This window comes from Ornithorhynchus anatinus, chromosome 11, assembly GCF_004115215.2.
Source record: "Ornithorhynchus anatinus isolate Pmale09 chromosome 11, mOrnAna1.pri.v4, whole genome shotgun sequence".
In the NCBI taxonomy this organism is placed as follows: Eukaryota; Metazoa; Chordata; class Mammalia; order Monotremata; family Ornithorhynchidae; genus Ornithorhynchus; species Ornithorhynchus anatinus.
This window is the reverse complement of record NC_041738.1, coordinates 42,091,023-42,113,154: the sequence shown is the minus strand read 5'-3', so window position 1 is coordinate 42,113,154 and position 22,132 is coordinate 42,091,023. Positions and strand designations below refer to the sequence as shown.

The following is a 22,132-nucleotide window of genomic DNA, read 5'->3' as shown; positions in this document are numbered from 1 at the left end:
TAAAATTATTCAGAATGGGAGAAGACTGTTTGGAAAATCATTCACAAGGGATTAGGGGAAATGCAGGAAACTGAGGAAGCAGCTGGGATGGAAGAAGAAGACCGCCTGCCGGCGGGGGGTGGGGAAGGTGGGAAGGGGCAGTCGGGATGGGGTGTGGGGCAAGGCTGGAGCCTGGTTAGGGCAGTTTTATGGAAACCTAACTCCCATAGCAATCCACGGGAGAGCAATTACAGTCCCTAGTGAATCCCATATCATTAGCAGGTGTTTCCGAACAGGAAAGGGTAAATTTAGATCCAGGCTTGGGATCGATCTAACATTAACCAGGACTAATATGGAGTAGCCTCCACTGTGTTACTAGGGAATAAGGGTAACAACTTATCTTTGCCCAGAAGCTAATCTATTCTTTATCTCATTTCTCTTCAAAGCATTCGGATGCGGGACGGAGGAGGAGGAGACTATATTATACTGTACTATATACCGTATACCATAGTATTGCACTATACTGTATTCTCTATACTACACCGGTCAGCTCGGTGTGGGCAGGGACCATGTATACCAACTCTGTTGCACTGTACTCTCCCAAGCGCTTAGTATAGTACTCTGCACGCAGTAAGTGCTCAAAAAATACAACTGATTGATTTCTTGAAATGAAGGAGGAGGAAGAGGAGGAGGGGGAAGAATGATCCCTATTTTGTAGTTGGAGAAACTGAGACCCAGAGATACTAAGTGATTCCTTTCTGTGAGTCGGTGGCAAGGCTGGGCCCCAGGATTCTGGACTTTTCAAGAATTTCTCTCACCAGACTGTGCTGCCAGACACATTTTTTCAGCATCGCCAGTGGGTTTTGACGAGACCACCGAGGAGAAGCAGTCTCAGAAGGCTGTTTTAACAAAGGGAACAAAATTTATGCTCGGTCGTGGAGCTCCACAGAAATCTTAAAAAAGTGCCTTCCTTTCTTCTTCTTCCTTCCAAGCCAACCTCAAACTCTCCCTGCCGAGGAAGGAGCACGGCTCCGAAAGGAGGGCTGAAGGCTCGAAGTCACCGGCGTTAAAATCCATACCCTCTAAGAGAAGGAGGGGAGGATTAGTGGCCAAAGCTCGCAGCTTCTCCAGATCTCCGCGTAGGAAGGAAAATGAATTTCTTCCAGTCATGCAGAAATGAAAATATGTGAAGCCAAATGAAAGAGATTTTCTGTAGGTGGTAACCCAATTATGCGGATATTCTAGATAACCGAGAACACGCCAGGTTGTGCTGCAGGTAGGCAGCCCCAGGCTGCTTTCCTCATCCCGCCCACCTGTGTGGCTCTCCCATCCAAAGCACTGACTGAAGCTGCTCCAGTTCTGCCGCCCCTGACTGGATGCTCTAGTGTGGCAGAGTTGATCGATTTGCAGCAATAACAGTGGTCAGAGATTCCAGGTAACTTTCATAACCTTTCATTACGTGGCATCGCATCAGACATCCAGGAGGGTTCCTTAGGGAGGCAGACTGCTCCAGCAAAATGATTCTGTTATCTCTCTCTCTCTCCCTCTCCCCATCTGTCTCTATCTCCCACTCTCTGCCCAGGTTTGCTCACACTGCTTACACCTACTGTTCCCTTTTCCTCTGCGCAGCTCTAAGGATACATCTTTTCATCCTCTTTAAACCCACTGGGTATAAATGTAGTGGTCCAGCCTCAGCAGCCCATCCCCCCAAACCGTACCCTAAACAGGGTTTCAGTGACCGACTCGCTCAGAAAAAACCCCAAACCAAGAACAGTCGCCTTCTGCAGGAACTCTTCCCAGTCACCTTTGATATTTTATTGAACGGAACAGTTTTTCCATCTCCACGACGAAAAAGAAACGGGAAGAGGGTAAGCGGTACATCACGAAAAGCTGCTCCAAAGCTTTTACGTCCCTCGTGGCCCTGCCCTCACCATCCTTTTGAAACAAATACCCAGCAATTCTGCTTTCAGGCAGGGACCTCCTGCCCCTTTGCCCATTATAGAAGGAATACTCTAGGCTGCTTGCAGTCCAAGCTCCAAGGAAGATCCAACTTTCTAAGTGTCAAGTCCCGATTACTTCTTTCCTCGAACGGCAACACAATCTTCAAAGCCCAGAGCAACCCGTGACCTTCACGCTACGGACCGAACGCCTTCCTGACCTCACCCTAAACAACTTTCCCCGTGGTTCGGGAATGGTCAGAGACCCCGGCCCCATCTGTGACCCCTGTTTAGGCGCCGTGCGGGGAGGCTGCACGAACCTGGGATATTTGAGCCAATCAATATACCGGCCCAAGGGTTAGGACTCTCCTTAAGTCAGGTCATCCCTATCCTCCTAGCGAAGAAAACCACAAACAACTCAAACACTTCCAGATCCCCCTTCCTCTTCTCCCATGCTCCTGAAACAGCCAGGATTTGGCCCCACTGAATCCTTTCTCAGCACAGGATATTTGTGACCCACTTTGTCCCGCGGGACGTGTGTGTGTCTGGGGGGGGGGGGGGTGGCTTTAGCTCGTACATTTCCCCCAGGCCCCAACCCCCCCCCCCCCTCCCCTGCGGTTGCCACAGTTAGCACCTCATTCCTTCCAGGAAGCATCCCGGCTCCCAGCGAGCTCCCAGCGAGCTCCCGGCGAGCTCCCAGCGAGCTCCCGTGACCAGGGAGGGAAAACCGTGGATGTGCGTGCGCTCAGAGCTTAGTTCCCCAGAGCGGCGCATCCCACCAGCCTCTCTGCACCTTCTGCTTCTTTTAGAACTGTCTGGGGACTTTGGGTTTCCAACCATCTGTCCCCGCAAGTCTGCCCAGACTTCCCTTGCCAAGTTCCCACATTCTTAGCTAGGAGCCCCAGCGCCGCTCGGGCTGGAGGGGCTGGAGGGGCGTGTGCCCCTCGGCTGTGGGGCTGTGGACCCGTCCACGTGGAAGCGAGGGAGGACCGCGCCAGGACGGTGCCAGGACCGCGCCGGGAGCTGGCGTTTCCCCGACCTCCGGAGCCGACTCCGGAGCCCCGGGCGCCCCGGCCCACATCCCTGTCCAGATCGGGGCACAGACAAAAACCAATCCATCACGGCACAACTTCTCCCTGCCTTCTGATGATGGAAAGGGGTGCGGGGTGTGAAGGGGGTGGAGGGGAGGGCGGGTTCCCCCCGCGCCCCTCTCACCCCTAACCACCACCGTGCCCTAAATCCGACTTCGGAAACCCAAACCCCCAAACCCCTCAACCTCCAACCGAACCGCAGCACCCGATATGCCCAGGCCGAGCCCCTCGCCCGTTCTCTGTTAGGAAACCGAGCGGATCTGCCCAAGCTGCCCCTGCCACTTAGAGTTGATAAGGGCACCGACCCCTGCCACTGTCGGACAGGGGCCAAGCCGCCTCGCCCAGTCACCCTCCCCTCCCCCGGCCCCCCGCCCCAAACGGCGGCGGAGGGCATCACCGTCCCGCAACGGTCCGCAAAAAGTTTGCCAACTCTGAGGATGGCACCGGAGGGGAGACTTTGCAGATGGGGGGGGGGGGGGGAGGTCTTCGTGGCCGGATGATAACACCGCTGGTGTCCGCTAAGCGCTTACTATGTGGCAAGCACCGTACTGAGCGCTGGGGTAGATACGAGGTCATCGGGTTGTCCCACGTGGGGCTCACAGTCTTCACCCCCATTTTCCAGATGAGGGCACTGAAGCCCGGAGAATTGAGGTGCCTTGCCCACGGTCACACAGCTGACAAGGGGGCGGAGCCGGGATTAGAACCCACGACCCCTGACTCCCCAGCCCGGGCTCTATGCCCCTAAACCACACGCTGCTTCGGGTCGGGGGGTGGGGGTTCAGGACCGGTCACTTCGGGGGGGCATTCATTCACTCAATGTTTTTTATTGAGTGCTATGCGCAGAGCACCGTACTGAGCGCTTGGAATGGACAATTCAGCAACGGAAGCAGAAAAATCGATCCCCTCCAACCTCCCGGCTTCCGTGCGGACCCGCCTGGGCTAGTCGCTGATGAGGTCGACGGTATTCGTTAAGCGATTACTAGGTGCCAGGCACGGTTCTGAGCGCTGGGGTAGATACGAGATAAATCAGGTTGTCCCACGTGGGGCTCCCAGTCTTCATCCCCATTTTACAGATGAGGTTGACTGAGGCCCAGAGAAGTGAAGTGACCTGCCCAAAGTCACGCAGCTAAGAACCGCAATAGCGACGGTATCTGTTAAGCGCTTAGTAGGTGCCAAGCACTGTTCTACGCGCCGGAGTGACGGAGTGGGGATTGGAACCCACAACCTCGGACTCCCGAGCCCGGACCCTTTCCGCCAAGCCGCGCTGCTTTTCTAATTCATCATGAAAATTCTCTATTTTGGAAGGGCCCGGGAGGGGTGAGGGGGGCACGGGCCGGTTCGGCTCGGAAGCAACCCATGCCCCCACTCCCCCGGGGGCCGGGGGGAAATCCGGGAAAGCCAGGCTCCGGGGGCACGGGGACACGGGGGGGCATAGAGGCATGGGGGCATAGGGACACGGGGGGCATGGAGCCATGGGGGCACAGGAGCACGGGGACAAGGGGGCATAGGGGCATGGGGAGCATAGGGGCATGGGGAACGTGGGGGCATAGGGGCAGGGGGAGCATGGGGACATAGGGGCGTGGGGAACACGGGGGCATGGGGAACATGGGCCTAGGGGCATGGGGACCTAGGGGCTTGGGGAGCATGGGGGCCTAGGGGCATGGGGACACGGGGACATAGGGGCATGGGGATATAGGGGCACAGAGGCATGAGGGCATAGGAGCATGGGGACATGGGGGCCTAGGGGCAGGGGGAGCCCGGGGGCACGGGGACATAGGGCCGTGGGGGTATGGGGGCACAGGCGCACGGGGACAGCGGGGACAGCGGGGACAGCGGGGCCCGGGGGCCCGGGAGCCCGGGAGCACGGTCCGGGCAAGGCTTACGACTTACTGTCCTGAGGTCGGCGGAGAGGCGGAGAGGTAATGTTCCGATCCCGAGACAAGGCAGGAATCCCGGAGGGGCCGAGCGGGCGCGCCTGGGTGTCGGCAAGCGGAGGAGGCGGGCAACCGAGGGGGGAAGGAGCCGGTCCCGCAGCGGGGCGGCGGGGAATCCCCGCGGCCGTCCGGCCGGCCGTCCGGCCGCCTCCCCGGCCCGCCTTCAGGCTCCCGGCCCCATCCCCTCCTCCGGACCCCGCTGGGGGCCCCGGGGCACAGAGGCGGGCGGGGGGCGGGCGGCGCAGCCCCCCGCTTTGTAAATCCGGCGGCGGCGGCGGCGGCGGCGGAGCCTCTCCTCTCGGCGGCTCTTTGGTAGGGGGCTGTCTGTCCGTCTGTCTGTCTGCGGGAGGGAGGAGCTGCCTGTCGGGCAGGGAGGGGGGTCTCCGGCCGGCTCCGCGTCGCTCAGGGTAAGTCGAGGCAGCCGCCCGGCGCTGCCCGCCTCCTCTGCCCCTCCGGCGCCCCGGGCGCTGCTCCACCTGCAGCCGGCGCTGCTCCCATCGAGCGGCTCCGCGTCCTGCTCGCCCGGCCCTCCTCCTCCTCCTCCTCCTCCTCCTCCTCCTCCTCCTCCTCCTCCTCCTCCTCCTCTTCCTCCTCCTCCTCCTCCGCCCCTCGGCGCGCCCGGCTCACGCCCGCGCCATGGACCTCCCCTCCTCCCGCCTGCACCGGGGCACCGGGGCTGCCAGGGGCCGCCGCCGAGGTGGGGAGGGGGCTCCTAGATTAGGAGGCGCGCGTGTCTGGCAGTGTGGGTGTGTTGGGGTGGGGGGGGGGAGGCGGGCACCGCTCCCCTTGGCCCCGCTTGGGCACCGCTGGCACCGTCTCGGCACCGCCCGCCCCGCGTCTACACCGCCCCTGCACCGTCTCTGCCCCGTTGGCACGGCGTCGGCACCGTCGGCACCGCGTCTGCACCGCTTGCGCCGTTTTCGCACCGCGTCTGCGCCGTTTTTTGCCCCGTCTCCGCAGCGCTGGCCCCTCCGAGCTCGGGTCGGCGCGGGGACTCCGCTCCTAGGGCCGCTGCGGGAGCCTCCGACCACGCCGCCTCCGCTGCCCCTGCCCCTGCCCCTGCCCCTGCCCCTGCCCCTGCCCCTGCCCCTGCCCCGGGCCCGGCCGCCGCCCCTGGTCCGGGCCCCGCCGCCGCCCCTGCCCCGGGCACCGCCTCCGCCGCTCCCCTCCGGCTCCTCCCGCCGGGGCCATCTGCCGCGCCGCCCCGACACCTCCCCGCCGGCAACTTCTCAGCGCCGCGGAGCTGTCAGGACGCCCCCAACCCCGATCCTCCTCCTCCTCCTCCTCCCTCGCCAGGGAGTGCCCAAGGCTGGCAGCCGGCGGGCCGGGCACCGCGGCTTGGGGGGGGCCTGCGGGGGTGTGTGTGTGGGGGGGTCGTCTGTGATGTGTGTGTGAGAGTGAGGAGGGGCTGGGGGGAAGGGGATGGGAAGGAGAGTGTGCCCGTTTGTATATATTATTTATGACCCTATTTATTTTGTTAATGAGGTGTCTGTCTCCTCGATTCTATTTATCTCGAGGATGTTTTGTTTTGTTCCGTTTCGCTCTGCTGTCTGTTCAGACTGGGAGCCCGGCGTTGGGCGGGGATGGTCTCGATACGGTGCCCGACCGTCCATTCCAAGCGCTCAGTCCAGTGCTCCGCACATAGTAAGCGCTCAATAAATACTGTGGAATGAATGAATGAATGAATGAGAGGAAGGGCGCTTCCTGCCCTCGTCTTTCCTCCCCGGGCTCCCCAGGCCCAGGGGAGCGGTCACCCCGGCAGCCCTCCTGCCCTCTCTCTCTGGGTCTCTCCGCCTCCGAGGCCGGGCGGCCGGCCACCCGGGTCCCCCTCTCCCGGGAAGGGTCGGGGGGTGGGGGGTCCCCGGGCACCTCGGTCGCGACAAATGAGGCCGGAGTTGGTCGGGACTTTCTGTCCCGGTTGGGTTGGTCTTTCTGGGGGGGGGGGGGGGCTGCTCCTGGGGATCTGAGGTGCGGTGGGGGTGGGACTGGAAAGGGATTCCCTCCCCTCCTCGTCCTCCTTCCCGGCCTTTCCCCTGACCCCGCCTGGCACCTCCCCAACGTGTGCCCAGTCCTGCCCAGCCCTGCCCAGCCCTGCCCAGCCCAGCCCAGCTCAGTCCTGCCCTGTCCAGTCCCAGCCCAGCTCAGTCCTGCCCTGTCCAGCCCAGCCCAGCCCAGTCCTGCCCTGTCCAGTCCTGCCCAACCCAGTCCTGCCCAGCCCAGCCCAGTCCTGCCCTGTCCAGTCCTGCCCAACCCAGTCCTGCTCAGCCCAGCCCTGCCCAGCCCAGCCCAGCCCAGTTCTGCCCCTGACTTTTTCTCTCCCCAACGTTTATGTGGGTTGGGCCCCCATCACCCGTCGCCCCTTCCTTCTGCCGCCCATGCCTCCCTGTCTCTGTGCGCTGGCGGCGCGGTCTCTGTCTGTGTCTCTGGGGGTCTCCCCCGCCCCCCCCCCCCCGCCCGCCCGGCCGCCCGGCCCCGGCCCCGGCCCCGGCCGCTGTGCCGCCCGCGCGGGCCTGCAGAGGGCGCCCTGCCCCCGCAGCAGCTCCCGCCGCCTCCACGGCCGAAGCCGCACAAAAGCTCCAGCGCTTTCCTGGTCCAAAGGGAACAAGAGATGCAGGATTCCTCTCTTCCCCCACCTCGGCCTCGCCCTCCGGCCCTCTTTATTGATTGGCATGCCATTTGCACGCTCTCCACTGAATGCCGACGTAGTCTTCAATTTCCCAAGCCCGGGTTCAGTCAACCCCTCCACCCCCGATTGCCCCTCGAACCTCTTCCCCGCAAAGGCCTCCGGCCTCACTCCCTTCCCCACCACCCACGCCCTCTTTAACTCCCGGACACCATCTCGCACAGAAATACCAGCGTTATGATTATTCTTGCCCGTCCACTTCTTTCTTTTCGTCGTCTGTCTCCCCCTTCCAAACCGCGAGCCCGTCCTTGGGTAGGGATCGTCTCTCTCTGTGGCCGAATTGTAATAATAATACATAATAATGGCATTTGTTGAGCGCTGACTCAGTGCGAAGCACTGTTCTAAGCGCCAGGGAGGATACAAGGCGATCAGATTGTCCCACGTGGGGCTCGCGGTCTTAATCCCCATTTTACAGAGGAGGTAACTGAGGCCCAGAGAAGTTAAGTGATTCGCCCAAAGGCACACAGCTGACAAGCGGCTGAGCCGGGATTTGAAGCCATGACCTCTGACTCCCAAGCCCGGGCTCTTGCCACTGAACCACGCTGCTTCTCGCGTTGTGCTTTCCAAGGGCTCAGTACGGTGCTCTGCACACAGTAAGCGCTCGATAAGTTCCATGGAGTGAATGGATATCGTCTCAGAAATCTCGAAATCGAAAGAGACGCACGTTGACTGCGTTTCTTCTCCATTTTGTCCCCGGGGCCTTTCCCGCCGTCGCCTCTTTCTCTCGGAGGTAGGAGGAGAGGCCGCAGGCTTGTGAGGAGAAAGTGCCAAAGTTCTCGGTCTTAGCCATTCGTGGCTCTCCCTTTGGTTTTCTCAGTCACGTTGGCACACATTCATTCATTCGTTCAATCGTTTTTATCGCGAGCTTACTGTGTGTAGAGCACTGTGCAAAGTGCTCGGAATGGACAATTCAGCGACAGAGACAGTCGGCCCAACAGTGGGCACACATGGCTAGCGATCACTGGCAGTAGCATCGTCTTCAAATAAGATGCTAATGATATATTTATACCGATTTGCATGCCATTTGGCGTACCGTTTGCATATAGAGTTCGAGAGGGCCGAATCTGAAGGATGTAAAATTAAGGGTCCGCTGGTGCCTTTCCTCGCCTCCCAGTGGGAGCAGGAGAAGTCGTCGAGTCGGGCCAGAAACATTTGCGGGGAGGAGAGCGGGAAGGAGATTGAGGGGGGGAGAGATGCCAAGACGCAGAAGACCGTCACTAGGGCCTATTGGCCTTGTAGAAAAGACTTTGCCAGTGCTGCCTCTTATTGGTATTACTGCTGATGCCAGACTTGCAACTTGCTCCTGCTTTCCTCAGCGGCGTCTCTTACTCGGAGTGATATTTCAGAGACCCTTATATTTATCACGCAGACACGTTGCATCGTGAGTTAAATTGCTGCGCTACTCAAACCGCAACTTAACTCATCAAAACGGGTAGCGGAACACAGGCCTCGACAAAGGTTCGGGAAGTAAGATATCCGCAAATACAGTGGTTTGAGTAAAACTGTAGAATCACTAGAAACCCGCCGCGGAGACGTATCAAGTTAAATCCGCTACAGAAACGATTATGGTCTCCTAAACCAGGGATCTGCGAGGACCTAAGATACACCTAGAGGAAATCGGCCAGTGAGGGGAGAGAACTGTAATCAAGACTGAAAAGTCAACTCGGAATCAGCTCTCCATCTCTTTGGGCTCGGCTTGCTCAGAGGCGTTGTTGAGGCTCTGACACTTGTGGGGCAGGCAGGTGAATGTTCTGTGGGCCGCTTGACATTTCTCAGGCTAGAAAAGTTTGGGAAATCAGCTGCCTGGTGAACGTGAATGCCTGCAGTGCAGAACTCGCATTCATGGAGAATATGCTTCTGGGAGCAGGGTCTCTGTCTAAACTTAAAAGTGTTCCACTCGGTGCTTAGAAAGGTGACGCATCTTGTTTTGGGTATTCAGGTGATGATGATGATCGTGACCGACTGTCTTGGAGAGCAAATCGGCGCTGGTTCCCTCTGAAAAATTTTGGGCCCAGTTCTGACCTACGGCTTGGCTTGCATTTTAATCTTTAGAAGGGCAGGTGATTGTAGTGGGTGAGAGAGGAGCAGGATAACCTTAACACAATGCTCACACCACTTAGTCCAGCTCTTCCTTGGGGCTTTGCGTGCAGTAGTTTTGCTGATGCTTTGTCAGTCAAACGCTGAAGTCTTTCCGCCCCGGGGACTGGCGCTTTTTTTTAAATCTATGTCTGTGAATTTGTTTTTTGCCTTCCTCCTTCGTTAGATTAGGGACCCCTTGACAACAGGGGCTAAGCTTTTACGTCTTCCTTTGAACTCCCCATATAGCTCCCGACAAAATAGCGATTCAGTAAATACTACCAGTGATGAGTGATGTCGATGAAGATGATGAGAACTACTGGTCCTCACCATTAATTTCACCAGGTTTTTTTCCCTGATGAGCCTGATCTCTTTTACAGAAAGAATGCAGGAGAAAATCAAAGTAAAACGATCCTCTTCCCCCATCCCTCAGGAGTTGGGATTGGCTAAGATTTATCATCCTTTGTAATAATAATAATTGTGCTATTTGGTAAGCGGTTACTATGAGCTAAGTGCTGGAGTAGATTCAAGATCATCAGATCAGATCCTGCCCCTGTCCCACCTTTTTGAGGGGTGGGGTGGGGGGTTCCCACGTGGGGCTCGCAGGCTAAGGTAGGTGCTTCTTGGGCATTTCTCCCAGAAACCAGTGATCCTCACTGAGATTGAAAAAAATCCATGGTTCCTTCAGCCCACCAAGTCCTGGCTCATTGGCATGTGAACAAAAGGGAGTTAGTTAAGTTAGTCAGCACGGAGTGTAATAATAACAAAAATTATGGTATTTCTCAAGTGCTTACTGTGCACCAAATACTATACTAAGTACTGGGGTGGATATAAGCAAATCGGGCTGGACGTAGTCCCTGTCCCACATGATGATAATTGTATTTGTTAAGTGCTTACTATGTGCCAAGCACTGTTCTAAGCGCTGGGGCACTGTTCTAAGCGCTGGGCTCACAGTCTGAATCCACATTTTACAGGTGAGGTAACTGAGGCAGAGAAAAACGAAATGAGTTGCCCAAGGTCACACAGCCAACAAGTGGCCGAGCTGGGATTAGAACTTCCGACTCCCAGACCCGTGCTCTATCCATTACACCTTGCTGCTTCTCACTACGCCATGCATGCTTTCCAAGCCTGTGGAAAGACCATGAGCTTGGGAGTCAGAGGACCTGGGTTCTAATCCTGGCTCTGCCACTAGTCTGTTGTGTGACCTTGGGCAACTCACTTCACTTCGTTGTGTCTCAGTTCCCTCAGCTACAAAATGAGGACTCAATACCTGTTCTCTCTCCTGCTTAGACCGTGAGCCCCATGTGGGACCTCATTATCTTGTATCTGCCCCAGTTCTTAGTGCAGTGCTTGGCACATAGTAAGAACTTAATAAATTCCACAATTATTATTATTCTCACTAATATGATTCCTAGTCCTTGTGGTCCTTGAGCCTGTCTGAGCTGGGGAAAGCTAGGATGAGCAGGCCAGGCAGAAGTGCCACTGCGTTCCTTTCTCTTGCCTGCCTCTAGACTGACCTGGGGCCATTCCCGACTGACAGCTACTGACCTAGTGCAGATTCTGAGAAATTGTTTGGCCGACCAGGTGGACTTGGTGGTGTCAGAATCCTTGGGGAGGGCCGGGAGACAGGACTAACGGGACACGCTTGGCTTTGCAGGTTCAGCTCTATCATCCTTAACATCGCTTGGGGACTAAGGGCCCGGCTTTTGCGCCCGTTGCAGATTTGGGACTGAAATGATATTTTCTACTGACAAATTTCTCTCTTGGAAATGCCCTCTTTCCCTGCAGACTCATCCTTCAGCTTTATAGACGACTGGTCCCAACAAATTACCTCGGGGGTTGGCCTGCTGCTAGCAGCCTGCCGCTAAGTACACCTGGTCGTTGGCATCCGAGTTCTGCTTCCCGGCCCAGACAGTGGTACGTAAGAGCACTTCTACACCTTCTGCCCAAGGGAACTTGTTCTCAGGGAGCTGAGCACAGACCACATGTGAGGGAGTGTAGGCAGTTGCCCTGGGTACTCAAGGAAAGTGCTCCTGGCGGTGAAATTCACCTAGTGATTACGTTAGGGGCTGAGAAGGCCAGTGCGGGGCCCGCAGTCCCAATCACACCGTGCACACATAAAGACCGTCATTGGTTTGCGGTCCTGTTTGTGGTTTGTGGCATTTGGTGCTGTTTTCACTTTTACCGCATCATTTTGTGACCCTTAAGAAGTTTCTGGTCAACCACTCCTTTCTTGATCACTTTGCATCATGCCGGTCTACCTTTAGCTGGACCAGGTAGCAGGAGGGACAACCAGCAAGATGCACCATCTCTCTCTTCTCCATTTGTTTTTTTCTTCAAAGCCCATGTTGTTCCACTGGCTTAGTTCCGGAAGGTGGCGGGGGGATGGACTAGCGGGGCAGCAAGTTTGCCCGGTCCCAGGTGGCCTGGCTAACACGGGGATGAGAGTAAGAGCGTATTTTAATTTTATTCCTTTTTTCCCTCACCCTGCAACAGGACTTCCATTATAGTCCTTTCTAATGGTCAATACTTTGTACATGGGCAGTGGGAGTCTCACTCCTCAACAGCATATAAATTAGATCCAGGGAACAGGAGGACAATGAGCAGGGTGAGACGTTTCTCTTTTTATGTATCCTTCCGCTGGCTTGACTTCAAAAAGGAGGGCTTCTGGGGAATTGGGGTACCCCTGCCCCGGCTTCCGAGCCAGTGAGTTAAAGACTGTGGGATTTTCTCGTTTTAAAGTTTTTGATTTTTTCCTCTCCCACTTCTCACTGTCTACAAGTGCCACTTCCCTCTCGTTCCTCTTCTGATCAGGATGTTCAGTGAGGAGGAGGAGATTGGTCATCATCTAGGAAGGAACAGAGCTACCTGGGACATATGGGCTGGCCATTCGAGGAGTTGATAGCCCAGCCCAGGACAAGGCTACATGGCCCCGATGAAGATTGGCTCTCAGAGATGGGTGTGGAGGGCACCTTGTTCTGGAGAACTCTTTCCTCCTCAGAGCAGGGGTGCTCAGGGGAAACAACTGCACTCAGTTGCTGAGAACAGTCCTCCCAAATCTGCCCAGAGACAGATGTGACTGTTTGAGGCTGCCGTTCTGTCCCTAGAATGTGTCATCCTTCCCTGAATAGAGTCTGGACATTTTTGGACTCCGATCTACATAGTTGAGTGGGGTGGTAGCTATTTTCTTTGTTTTGGTTTTGTTTCTTGCTTTTGCAAGGAAGAGGAAAACACAGTCCGAATCAGTCACCTTACAATAGATGCCACTGGGTATTAGGGGGACCAAGGAGGAGAGTGTGGCTGTCTCAGGGCAAACCATCACCACTACTGTAAAAACAGATTAATATTACTACTTTTATCAACAATAATAATAATAATAGTACTCATTAAGCACTACCGTGTGCCAGGCACTGTTCTAAGTTCTGGGGTAGGTGCAATTCATCAGGTTGGACCCAGTCCCTGTCCCACGTGGCACTCACAGTCTCAGCCCCCATTTTATAGATGAGGTAACTGGGGCCCAGAGAAGTTCAGCGACTTGCCCGAGGTCACACAGCATACACGTGGCAGAGCCGGGATTAGAACCCAAGTTCTTCTGACACCCAGGCCCGTGCTTTATCCACTAAGCCACGCTGCCTCTACACAACATAAACACATGTTGGTGGAGGGAAAATGTAGCATTACTGTCTGGGCAGTGCTCACCCTCTCAAAAAGCAAGGGCCCCCCAAAATACGCTGCTGCATTTTCATGGACACCATGTGCAAGTGGTCTTCTGTGGGAGACAAGCTGATGGATGCAATCTCACCATCAACAGTTTTGCTTTCGAGCCGAAGGACGACTTTATAATCTGGGGCAATCGGCTCCAACTCCTCAGCGCAGACGCAGCACTTTCTGAGTTTTGGCACTGCTGTATCCTTAGAACATTTCTTTTGTCCTCCTTGGTTTTGGTTTCCCAAATCTGGTTGTCCCTAGAATGTGTCACCCTTCCCTGAATAGAGTCTGGCCATTCTCACCAACATCAGCTGGTGGCTAGTAGGAGGGAGTGGATTTGTTTAGGCAAAAGAGACAGTAAAGTTGGAACTGGTGGGAGCACTTTTGACACTCACCGGGACTAAAACTTCACAACTCTTTCATTTTAGTTCCATCCCGTCGGCACCACTTCTTCCACTTTGGCAGATTGGAGCCTCTATTTCTTACGCCCTCAGCTTTGATCAACTCTGCCTGCAGAGACCTCCTTACCACGCCATTAACTGCAGGCTCCTTGTTTAACAAGTGGGTATTTTTAATTTGGGGGAGGCGGAAATCTTGGTCTCAAATCATTGTCTGGGAAAGTCTCTGGTTCAGTAATCTGAGATGATACGGCCATTTGGCTCACAGCCTATAGCTTCTCCACTCATGCTTTCTTTCTGACACTTCACAGCTCAAGAACTGCTTTGCTTTTATTCACCTAAATTAACTGGGTCAGAAAGCCTGACTCATGACCAGAAATGTAAATAAGATGTATGTTTTCTAGGCAAATGATATTAAAGCATCCACTGCCATTTCTTTCTTGTGCATTTCCTTTGGGGTTTTGACTAGCCAAGTTGGGCCAAATTCATGAGCACCAATTTGAATCCCTTCTCCATTTTCTCATTTACCCCACAACCTTCCCCAAATTCCAAGCCCTCCTGAAGTCCCATTTCTCTAGGAATAATTCCCCGATTGAATTCCTCCACTCCAGGTCATGTCACCCCAACATCTAGCTTAGCATTTGCATCTATATCCATCTATGGACTGTTGTTGGTTTGTTTTTTTCAGTGGTACTTGTTAAGCACATACTATGTGCCAAACACTGTTTTAAGCACTGGCATAGATACAAATTTATTAGTGTGGACACAGTGCCTTTCCCACATGGGGCTCACAGTCTAAGTAGGAGGAAGTAAGATTTAATCCCCATTTTACAGGTGGGGAAACTGTGGCATAGAGAAGTTAGGTGATTTGCCCAAGGTCACAGAACTGACTCGTGGCAGAGTCGGGATTAAAACCAGCTCTTCTGACTCCTAAACCCATGCTCTTTCCCCTTTCCACTAGGCCATGCTGCTTTTCCTGATTCCCTCATTTATTCCCTCATCAATTAATTGATCAGTGGCATTTATTGAGTGCTTACTGTGTGCAGAGCACTTGGGAAAGTTCAATACAATAGACTTGGTAGACACAATCTCTCTCCACAGGGAGCTTACATTCTACAAGGGAAGACAAACATTGGGCTCTGTACTCCTTTAGCATTTTGATACCCTATTCTCTGCCCACAACACTCAGGTAAATATCCTTATACTCTAAAGTTTCCTCTATCTGTAATCTCTTTTAAGGTCTATCTCCCCCAGTAGACTGTAAGCTTCTTGTGGGCAGGAATCTTGATGACAAACTATGGAATTGTACTCTCCCAAGCGCTTAGTACAGTGTTCTGCACCCAGTGAGTACTCAGATTTATTCCACTTCATGGAAAGATTTAGAAAGCCGCAGCTTGAAATATCGACGGGGGTAAATCTCAGGAATCTAGAACCACTCTAACTCACTCACCCCAGATTAAGGGGTTCTTGGCCTGGGAGATCTACTAGTCACTGAGCGCTTACTACGTGCAGAGCACTGAACTAAGTGCTTGGGAGAGTACACTTCCGCCCTGCCCACGGCGAGTTTACCATCTAGAGAACTAGCGCGGCAGAGGATTAACCCGAAGCCTCCATCACAGGGTCAGGTCATTTATATCAGGCTGACAGGAGCTCGGAGGTGTCGACTCTCCCACCTATAAGCCTCCGAGGGTTGGCCACAAGGCTTCTCTGATAGGGGAAGGGGGACCCAGAGGAGAGGAGCCCGGCTTCCCTACCTACTGCAACACGACTCGGTCAGCACTGTGAATTCCCCCGAGGAAAGCATTCAATTAAAAAGTTCACCGTCATGTAAGTGAGGGATCCATCTCCTCAGCTACAAAGGGCTGACATTTTCTCGGCGTGTAGGCCCCGAAAAGGCAGACGGGAAGGCTTTGTCTGAAGCCCTAAGCAAAGTCAGTGTCACTCAGCCCCGCGGTGGAGCGCAGGCACTGAAAACCGAGACACAAAGGGGACGGCAGGGGTCTGATATGACAGTCATCTTCCCAAGAGAGGAGGCTGATCACCGCAGAGTGGCAGAGGCCTGAAAGACAGATCAGGTGTTCCCTTGCAACTCTGACCCATCAGGTTCCATTTACTTTTCTCACCTTTTGGGTTCTGTTAGCTCTCCCAGAAAATGGGATTGTTTCTTCCCCGCTGAAACACAGAGAGAGAACACAGTCGTTTGGAGAGAGGAAACCGAATAGACGTTTGGTCCGGGGGCTGTCGATCGAGGATTCCCCTGATGAGTTTTGAAATCCTGACCGCTACTCTTGTTGACCCCCGAAAAGTGCAAGACCCCCCAAAGTGGCTTTGTGCCCCTCTCCCCACAGTAGAAGGGCTGGACAAAGAACCAGAGTAGTCGCTCTGTGTCAAACCACAGGACAGTTGCGGAAAGGAGTGCTCCTCAAATGGGAACAGGAACGGGAAGCAGCATGGCCTAGTGGAAAGAGCCCGGGCCTGGGAGCCAGAGGATCTGGGTTCTAATCCCCGATCCACCATTTGTCTGCTTGTGATCTTGGGCATGTCACTTAACCTCTCTTTGCCTCAGTTTCCTCATCCGTAAACTGGAGATTCAATACTGTTCTCGCTTCTACTTAGACTGTGAGCTCCCTGTGGGCCAGACACTGCATCCAGCTTGATGAACTTGTATCTACTCCAGCACTTAGTATAGTGCCAGTAAGCATTTAGCAAATAGTATTATTATTATTATTATTAATTAGATGATTAAAAGCAAGCGTGTCATTCAAGGGCAGCAAGTTGTATAAAATGGTCTCCTGCAGGCAGACCCTCCCTGGGTGGAAGCTAGAGGCACTGTTTGCTCTGCACTAAGTCTTTGAGGCTATTTGATGTTGCTGCTGCAGCTGCTGATGGTATTTGTTAAGTGCCTACCATCTGCAAAACACTGTTCCAAGAGCTGGGGTGGATACAAGCTAACCGGATTGGTTGCAGTCCCTGTCCCACATGGGGCTCACAGTCTCAATCCCCATTTTAACAGATGAGGTAACTGAGGCACGGAGAAGTGATGTGACTTGCCCAAGGTCACACAGCAGACAAGTGGTGGAGTCAGCATTAGAACCCACGACCTCCTGACTCCCAGGCCCGTGCTTTATCCATTACGCCATGCTGCTCCACAGTCTCAGGCCTGGCGATGTCTGCCCGATTTCCCCCAAGGAGCCCGCATACTAGGAGAATCGGTCTCTTTGTATATTAATGGTGATTAGGAGTAACAAAAGAAAGCCCCAAATCCCACTTTTGGGCAGCCCAAGGAGTATTTCCTGACTGCCTTATAGAGGGGAATCCACTTTCCCGGACCAGGGTATCAAGGGACCATTTGACCCTCTGTGTGTCCCTTCGTGATTCCCCTACTGGGGTCCCGCCCCCTTCCTTGGGCAGTCCAATGAGCCACTGGATCTTAATCTCTTAATCACAAACTAAGGTACTGAGAGCTGATGGGTCATCTCACTTCTGGAGTGAAGAGAAGCATAATGAATGAGTTACGTGAGTTTGAGTTAACAGAAGGAGCACTGAACGGGGATTCCAAGCACTTAGTACAGTGCTCTGCACATAGAAAGCGCTCAATAAATACTATCGAATGAATGATAGAAAGACGTGCAGGGCAATGATCAGCCGTGCCTGATAGGGGGATCCTCATGCTCCAAACTGAATCACTGAAAGACTGTAAGCCCGTCAAACGGCAGGGACTGTCTCTATCTGTTGCCGACTTGTTCATCCCAAGCGCTTAGTACAGTGCTCTGCACATAGTAAGCGCTCAATAAATACTATTGAATGAATATTCATAACATTCATCTTTCTAACCATCTATCCCTGCAGTCCTGCTCAGAAACTCCCCAGAGACTTCACGCTAGGCAAGAGAAGAAAATATAGAGGATTGGGAAGGTTTCTTTTTTCAATGGAAAAGACTTCCCTTATAAAGGAAATGCAAGTTGTTTAAAAAAAACCCATTGGGCTCTAAACTCTCTTTCGGGAACTCCCAGTAGGCTTGGAGAAAGGGTATGGCGTGGTGAAAGCAGTGTGCTTGATAGAGTTTGGGCAATAGTGTGTCGCAACGAGAGGAGGGGACAGATTTTGTTTAACTAGGAGGTGCAAGCTGTAATGATGGAGGGAGGCACCCTGAAGGGTAGCAAGAGGTAGAAGATCACCCCCTCCCCCCAGCTTGATGCCCATCCCTCCAAAGGTGAAGGGGAAGTTGGGCTAGAGGCAAAGTTTCGGTGGAAAGATGAATTGAGTCACCCGGTTGCTGCATTGAGTTTCAGACTGTGGACAGAAATTCAGCAGGAGGCTAAGAATAGAGAGGTCGACTTGGACATCATCGGCACAGGGGTAACAGAGGCCTAGTGGTAGAAGCAACGTGGCTTAGTGGCAAGAGCCCGGGCTTGGGAGTCAGAGGCCGTGGGTTCTAATGCCGGCTCCGCCGCTTGTCTGCTGCGTGACCTTGGGCAAGTCACTTAACTTCTCTATGCCTCAGTTACCTCGTCTGTCAAATGGGGATGAAGACTGTGAGCCCCATGTGGGACAACCTGATTACCTCGTATCTACCCCAGCGCCTAGAACAGTGCTCGGCACATAGTAAGCGCTTAACAGATACCATACTAATAATAATAACAATAATAATAATAACAATAATAACCACTAGAGTAGGCGAGGCCATGGGCATAGAGGGGTGCAAAGCGCTGTGGGCAGATGCCACCCACTCCCGCAGTGGCGCTCACCCCGATGGCAGGAGGGGGGCAAGGACCATAGAAGAAGCCAGTCTGATTTTACATTGCTTAGGTTCTAGGGCATTCAAGGCTGCTAGAAGGCCTTCTTAAAGTAGGCACTGAGATCTCTATTTTTTCCTTACTACCAATGGCCACGATTCTTCTATGGCCATTAATCATTCCTTAGGTGTGATGCTTAATAACATAACTCTCTGTGCTCAGAATTAATTGCACACGATAATAATGATGTGAATGTAAATAAAATCCCACGGGAACCAATTTTCTATGGATTAAGATATTGGATGCTTGGAGGCCTGGCCGGAGCCAGGTAAAAATACTTACTATGATAGAAGGAATTGGTTAAGAGTTGGATTCCCCTCATTCTGAATGCTGCTACCTCATCCGATCAGCACCCAGAAGCCCCTTACATTCTGAAAGCTTCCTTGTCCACTCAGTTATCTCAGGTTTTGGAATTACTGGATTAGAGGCCCTCACCACAGTTCATTTGCAAATTCCCCCGCTCAGTGGATTTGGCGAAGTCTTGCCCAGTTTATTTATTGTGCCAGTTACCACAGTCGGGACTGAGAATGAGAAGGGGCAAGACATCAGTAGATCGTTATGGTCTTTTCTGGCTTAATTTCTGACTTCCGGCAACGGTCTCTACCTACCATTAAACCCAGATGACGAGGAAGAGAAGGCAGTGGGATCAGCATCGTTTAGTGAGAATCTATAGGATACGGGACACTGGACGAAGAGGTGGCCAGCCTCTCTCCAAACCCTGCAGCAGTAGCCCTCATGCCCCCTGAGGAAGCTGCCATTTGGAGCTGCCTCGATTTGAACAAAAAAAAAATACACATGGCTACCACACCACCAATTCATCTCCGAGCAATCTAATTAAGAGAGAGGAGACGGGCCCAGCTCAAGATCTGGTGCCTGCAGCGAGTGGGCACCAAAGTCCCAAGAAGCCGGATAAAAATGTCTAACATTTCATAAGACCCACAGAGACCCACCCTCCAACCTGGTTTCCCCAGGCTTCCTGAGAAAGCGGACGACCCAAGACTGATCGAAGTAAACACCTCAATAATGTGAACATCAGCCCAGATCTGGATCGAGGCTGAATTGAAACAAGTCCCGCCTCAAGCGATGGGAGTGGGAGGAAAAACATTTTTTTTCCCTTCTTCATTTGCCTCAGTATCAGGCTCTCAGAGGCAGACTTCCATCTCCAGAAGGAAACTCCTCGAAACAATCCAGATCTTGGCTTTCTTATGATCACTTCCTCCCAAGCAACCCGGAACACATAAATCCCACACTCACAGTGTGCTCTGCTTCATCCTCATAACAGCTTGGCTATGGTGAAAGGAAAGTAATAATGATAATTATTATGGAATGTGTGAAGTGCTTATTATGTGCCAGACACTGTACTAAGCACTGGAGTGGACCCAAGCAAATCAGCTTAGACAAGATCCCCATCCCACATGGGGCTCACAGTCTCAATTCCCATTTTACAGATGAGGTAACTGAGGCACAGAGAAGAGAAGTGACTTGCCCAAGGTCACACAGCAGACTTGTGATAGAACCAGTATTAGCACCCATGACTTTCTGACTCCCAGGCTGATGGTCTATCCGTTACGCCATGCTAGTTGTAACCCTCATCCTCGTGTGGCACTGAGAGCGGGGAGGTTCCTTGTTCAAAATCAAGCCAGTGGAAGCAGAGATGAGACCATTTGAGCCCAATCCATGACACTTTCCCTTAGATTAGACTGAAAAGTCAGTTTCCATCTGGAGAGCTTAGCTTCCTGTATATTCCCCCACAGTGGACATGGCTCTTGAACAGCCAAACCTTATTTGGGCGAAATGTTAATCTCCTCATTTCTCATGCCTAAAAGATTCCCCAGGTTTAGACATTTCAGTGGAATGAGAAGATCTCTCTTTTTCCTTTCCTCCCCAAATCTGGCTGTTGTGTCTGCTATAAAGCACCGTATAGATTAGGATGTGACTTTTAGGTGGGTTTGCTGCCACTGGTTATGGAGGGGAATAATAAACAATGCCATAGTATTGTGGGGTGGAAGATGTTAGGGACCAAGCACATCTGTGTGACTGCATGTGCACATAAGATAGGGAGAGAGACTATTTCCTTTATCAGTAAGAAAACAGTGAAGGACCTGGGGTATCGATTGATATCCAGATGCACAGTGCCTTACACTACAGAGGCAGTTAGTTATCAACGGATCCAGGGAACCACACTGCGTCCTGTCAGGTGCAAATACGAATCCTGAGCTGCAAGGCTCTTGTGAAGTTGGCAGCAGGCAGCAGTGGCCCTCAAGTCCCCTGAGGAAGCTGCCATTTGGAGCTGCCTCGATTTGAACAAAAAAAATCCACGTGGCCACCACACGACAAACTCGTTTACGAGAGATCTTATTAAGAGAGAGGAGATGGGCCCAGCTCGAGACCTGGGGACTGCCCAGCCGAGTGAGCAACAAGGACCTGAGAGGCCGGATAAAAATGTCTAACAGATCTTAAGACCCACAGAGGCCCGATTCGGCCTGCAAAGGTAACCCTGACCCTAGTGCCTTCTGTTGCCCCTTCTTGCCACCCCACACTCAGATCCCCAACTCTCTAGATGATAGAACAAAAGCAGTTGCCTGGCGCACATGCACTCTGTCTTCCAAAAAGGTAATAGAAAGGAGAAACAGGCTATATTCCTTTTAAGCCCGTGGCCTGCATTTCATTCAACCCGCTTCCCAATTTCTGTTAGCATGGGCAAATGCCGTTTCTCAAGGCTACGCTCCAACTTTAGAGACAATCTGTCCACTCCGTACCGACTTGCTGTTGGCCCTTCCTAAAATCACCAGCCCTGAGCTACCCAACTGATGAAATGGAGGTGTTAACCAAACTTGCTCAACTTCCAGGCAATAAAGCTGATTTCCCTACCCCGTATCTCCCTGCTTTCCTAGAGAAGAGTGGGAGAGTGCTACTTTCCAGCTCTGTTTCGTCTAGCTGGGGAAAGGACAACTGGTCATCTTTTGTTGTTGTGCCTCTCGGAGTGTTTTGGTTTGTTTTTAGCTTCTTAACACTTCCCTTGCTTTATGCGTAAAGTGGAAAAGACTCCCCTCCCACCCAGCCAAGCCAGCCTGAGAATATCATTCCCTACAATGACTTATTAGATGGGTGAGGGCATACTGGTGTCTGTTACTGTTGAGGTCTCAGAGATAGTCTGTTCTGTGACCACAAGTTACACCCGTTCTCCCTACCAGCCATTTTACAATGTGGGCTGCTGGATATAGGGGACTAGGTGAGAGGGTGTGAATGATTCAGTGCATACCATCCCAACTGCTACAAAATTCATTCAGTTGTTTTTAGTAAGCGCTTACTAATGTACAAAACACTATACTAAACACTTGGGAGAGTACACTACAATAACAGCCACATTTCCTGCCCACTCACATGACTGCTCTGATGGTAAGGGATCAGAAAAGATATACTCCTACATTTTCCTGGGTAAAGGGTGCAAGAGACTGTCCGTCAGAAACACTCACACTCATAGATGCAGTCTCAACGTCAGGAGGATCATCTTCGAGTGGAAAGACGAC

The 22,132-nt window shown here is 53.1% G+C and overlaps 1 protein-coding gene and 1 long non-coding RNA gene across 6 annotated transcripts in view; one reads left to right on the top strand and one right to left on the bottom strand.

Moving 5' to 3' along the window:
- The window catches only part of CBFA2T3 (CBFA2/RUNX1 partner transcriptional co-repressor 3), a 78,781-nt gene extending 73,720 nt beyond the window's left edge, over positions 1-5,061 (bottom strand). For 3 of the 5 annotated variants that reach the window (XM_029074981.1, XM_039913453.1, XM_039913454.1), the window contains exon 1: positions 4,898-5,061. The gene's annotated coding sequence lies outside the window, so the exon portion shown is untranslated. The remainder of the gene's footprint in view (positions 1-4,897) is intronic. The other 2 variants (XM_039913451.1, XM_039913452.1) reach the window with 1 other exon arrangement.
- Positions 5,062-5,563: 502 nt separating this feature from the next.
- LOC114815040 lies at positions 5,564-14,238 on the top strand. Its single transcript, XR_003762835.1, has 3 exons — positions 5,564-5,638; positions 11,489-11,617; positions 13,837-14,238. It is a non-coding gene; the product is annotated as an uncharacterized LOC114815040 (long non-coding RNA).
- Positions 14,239-22,132: the final 7,894 nt, after the last annotated feature.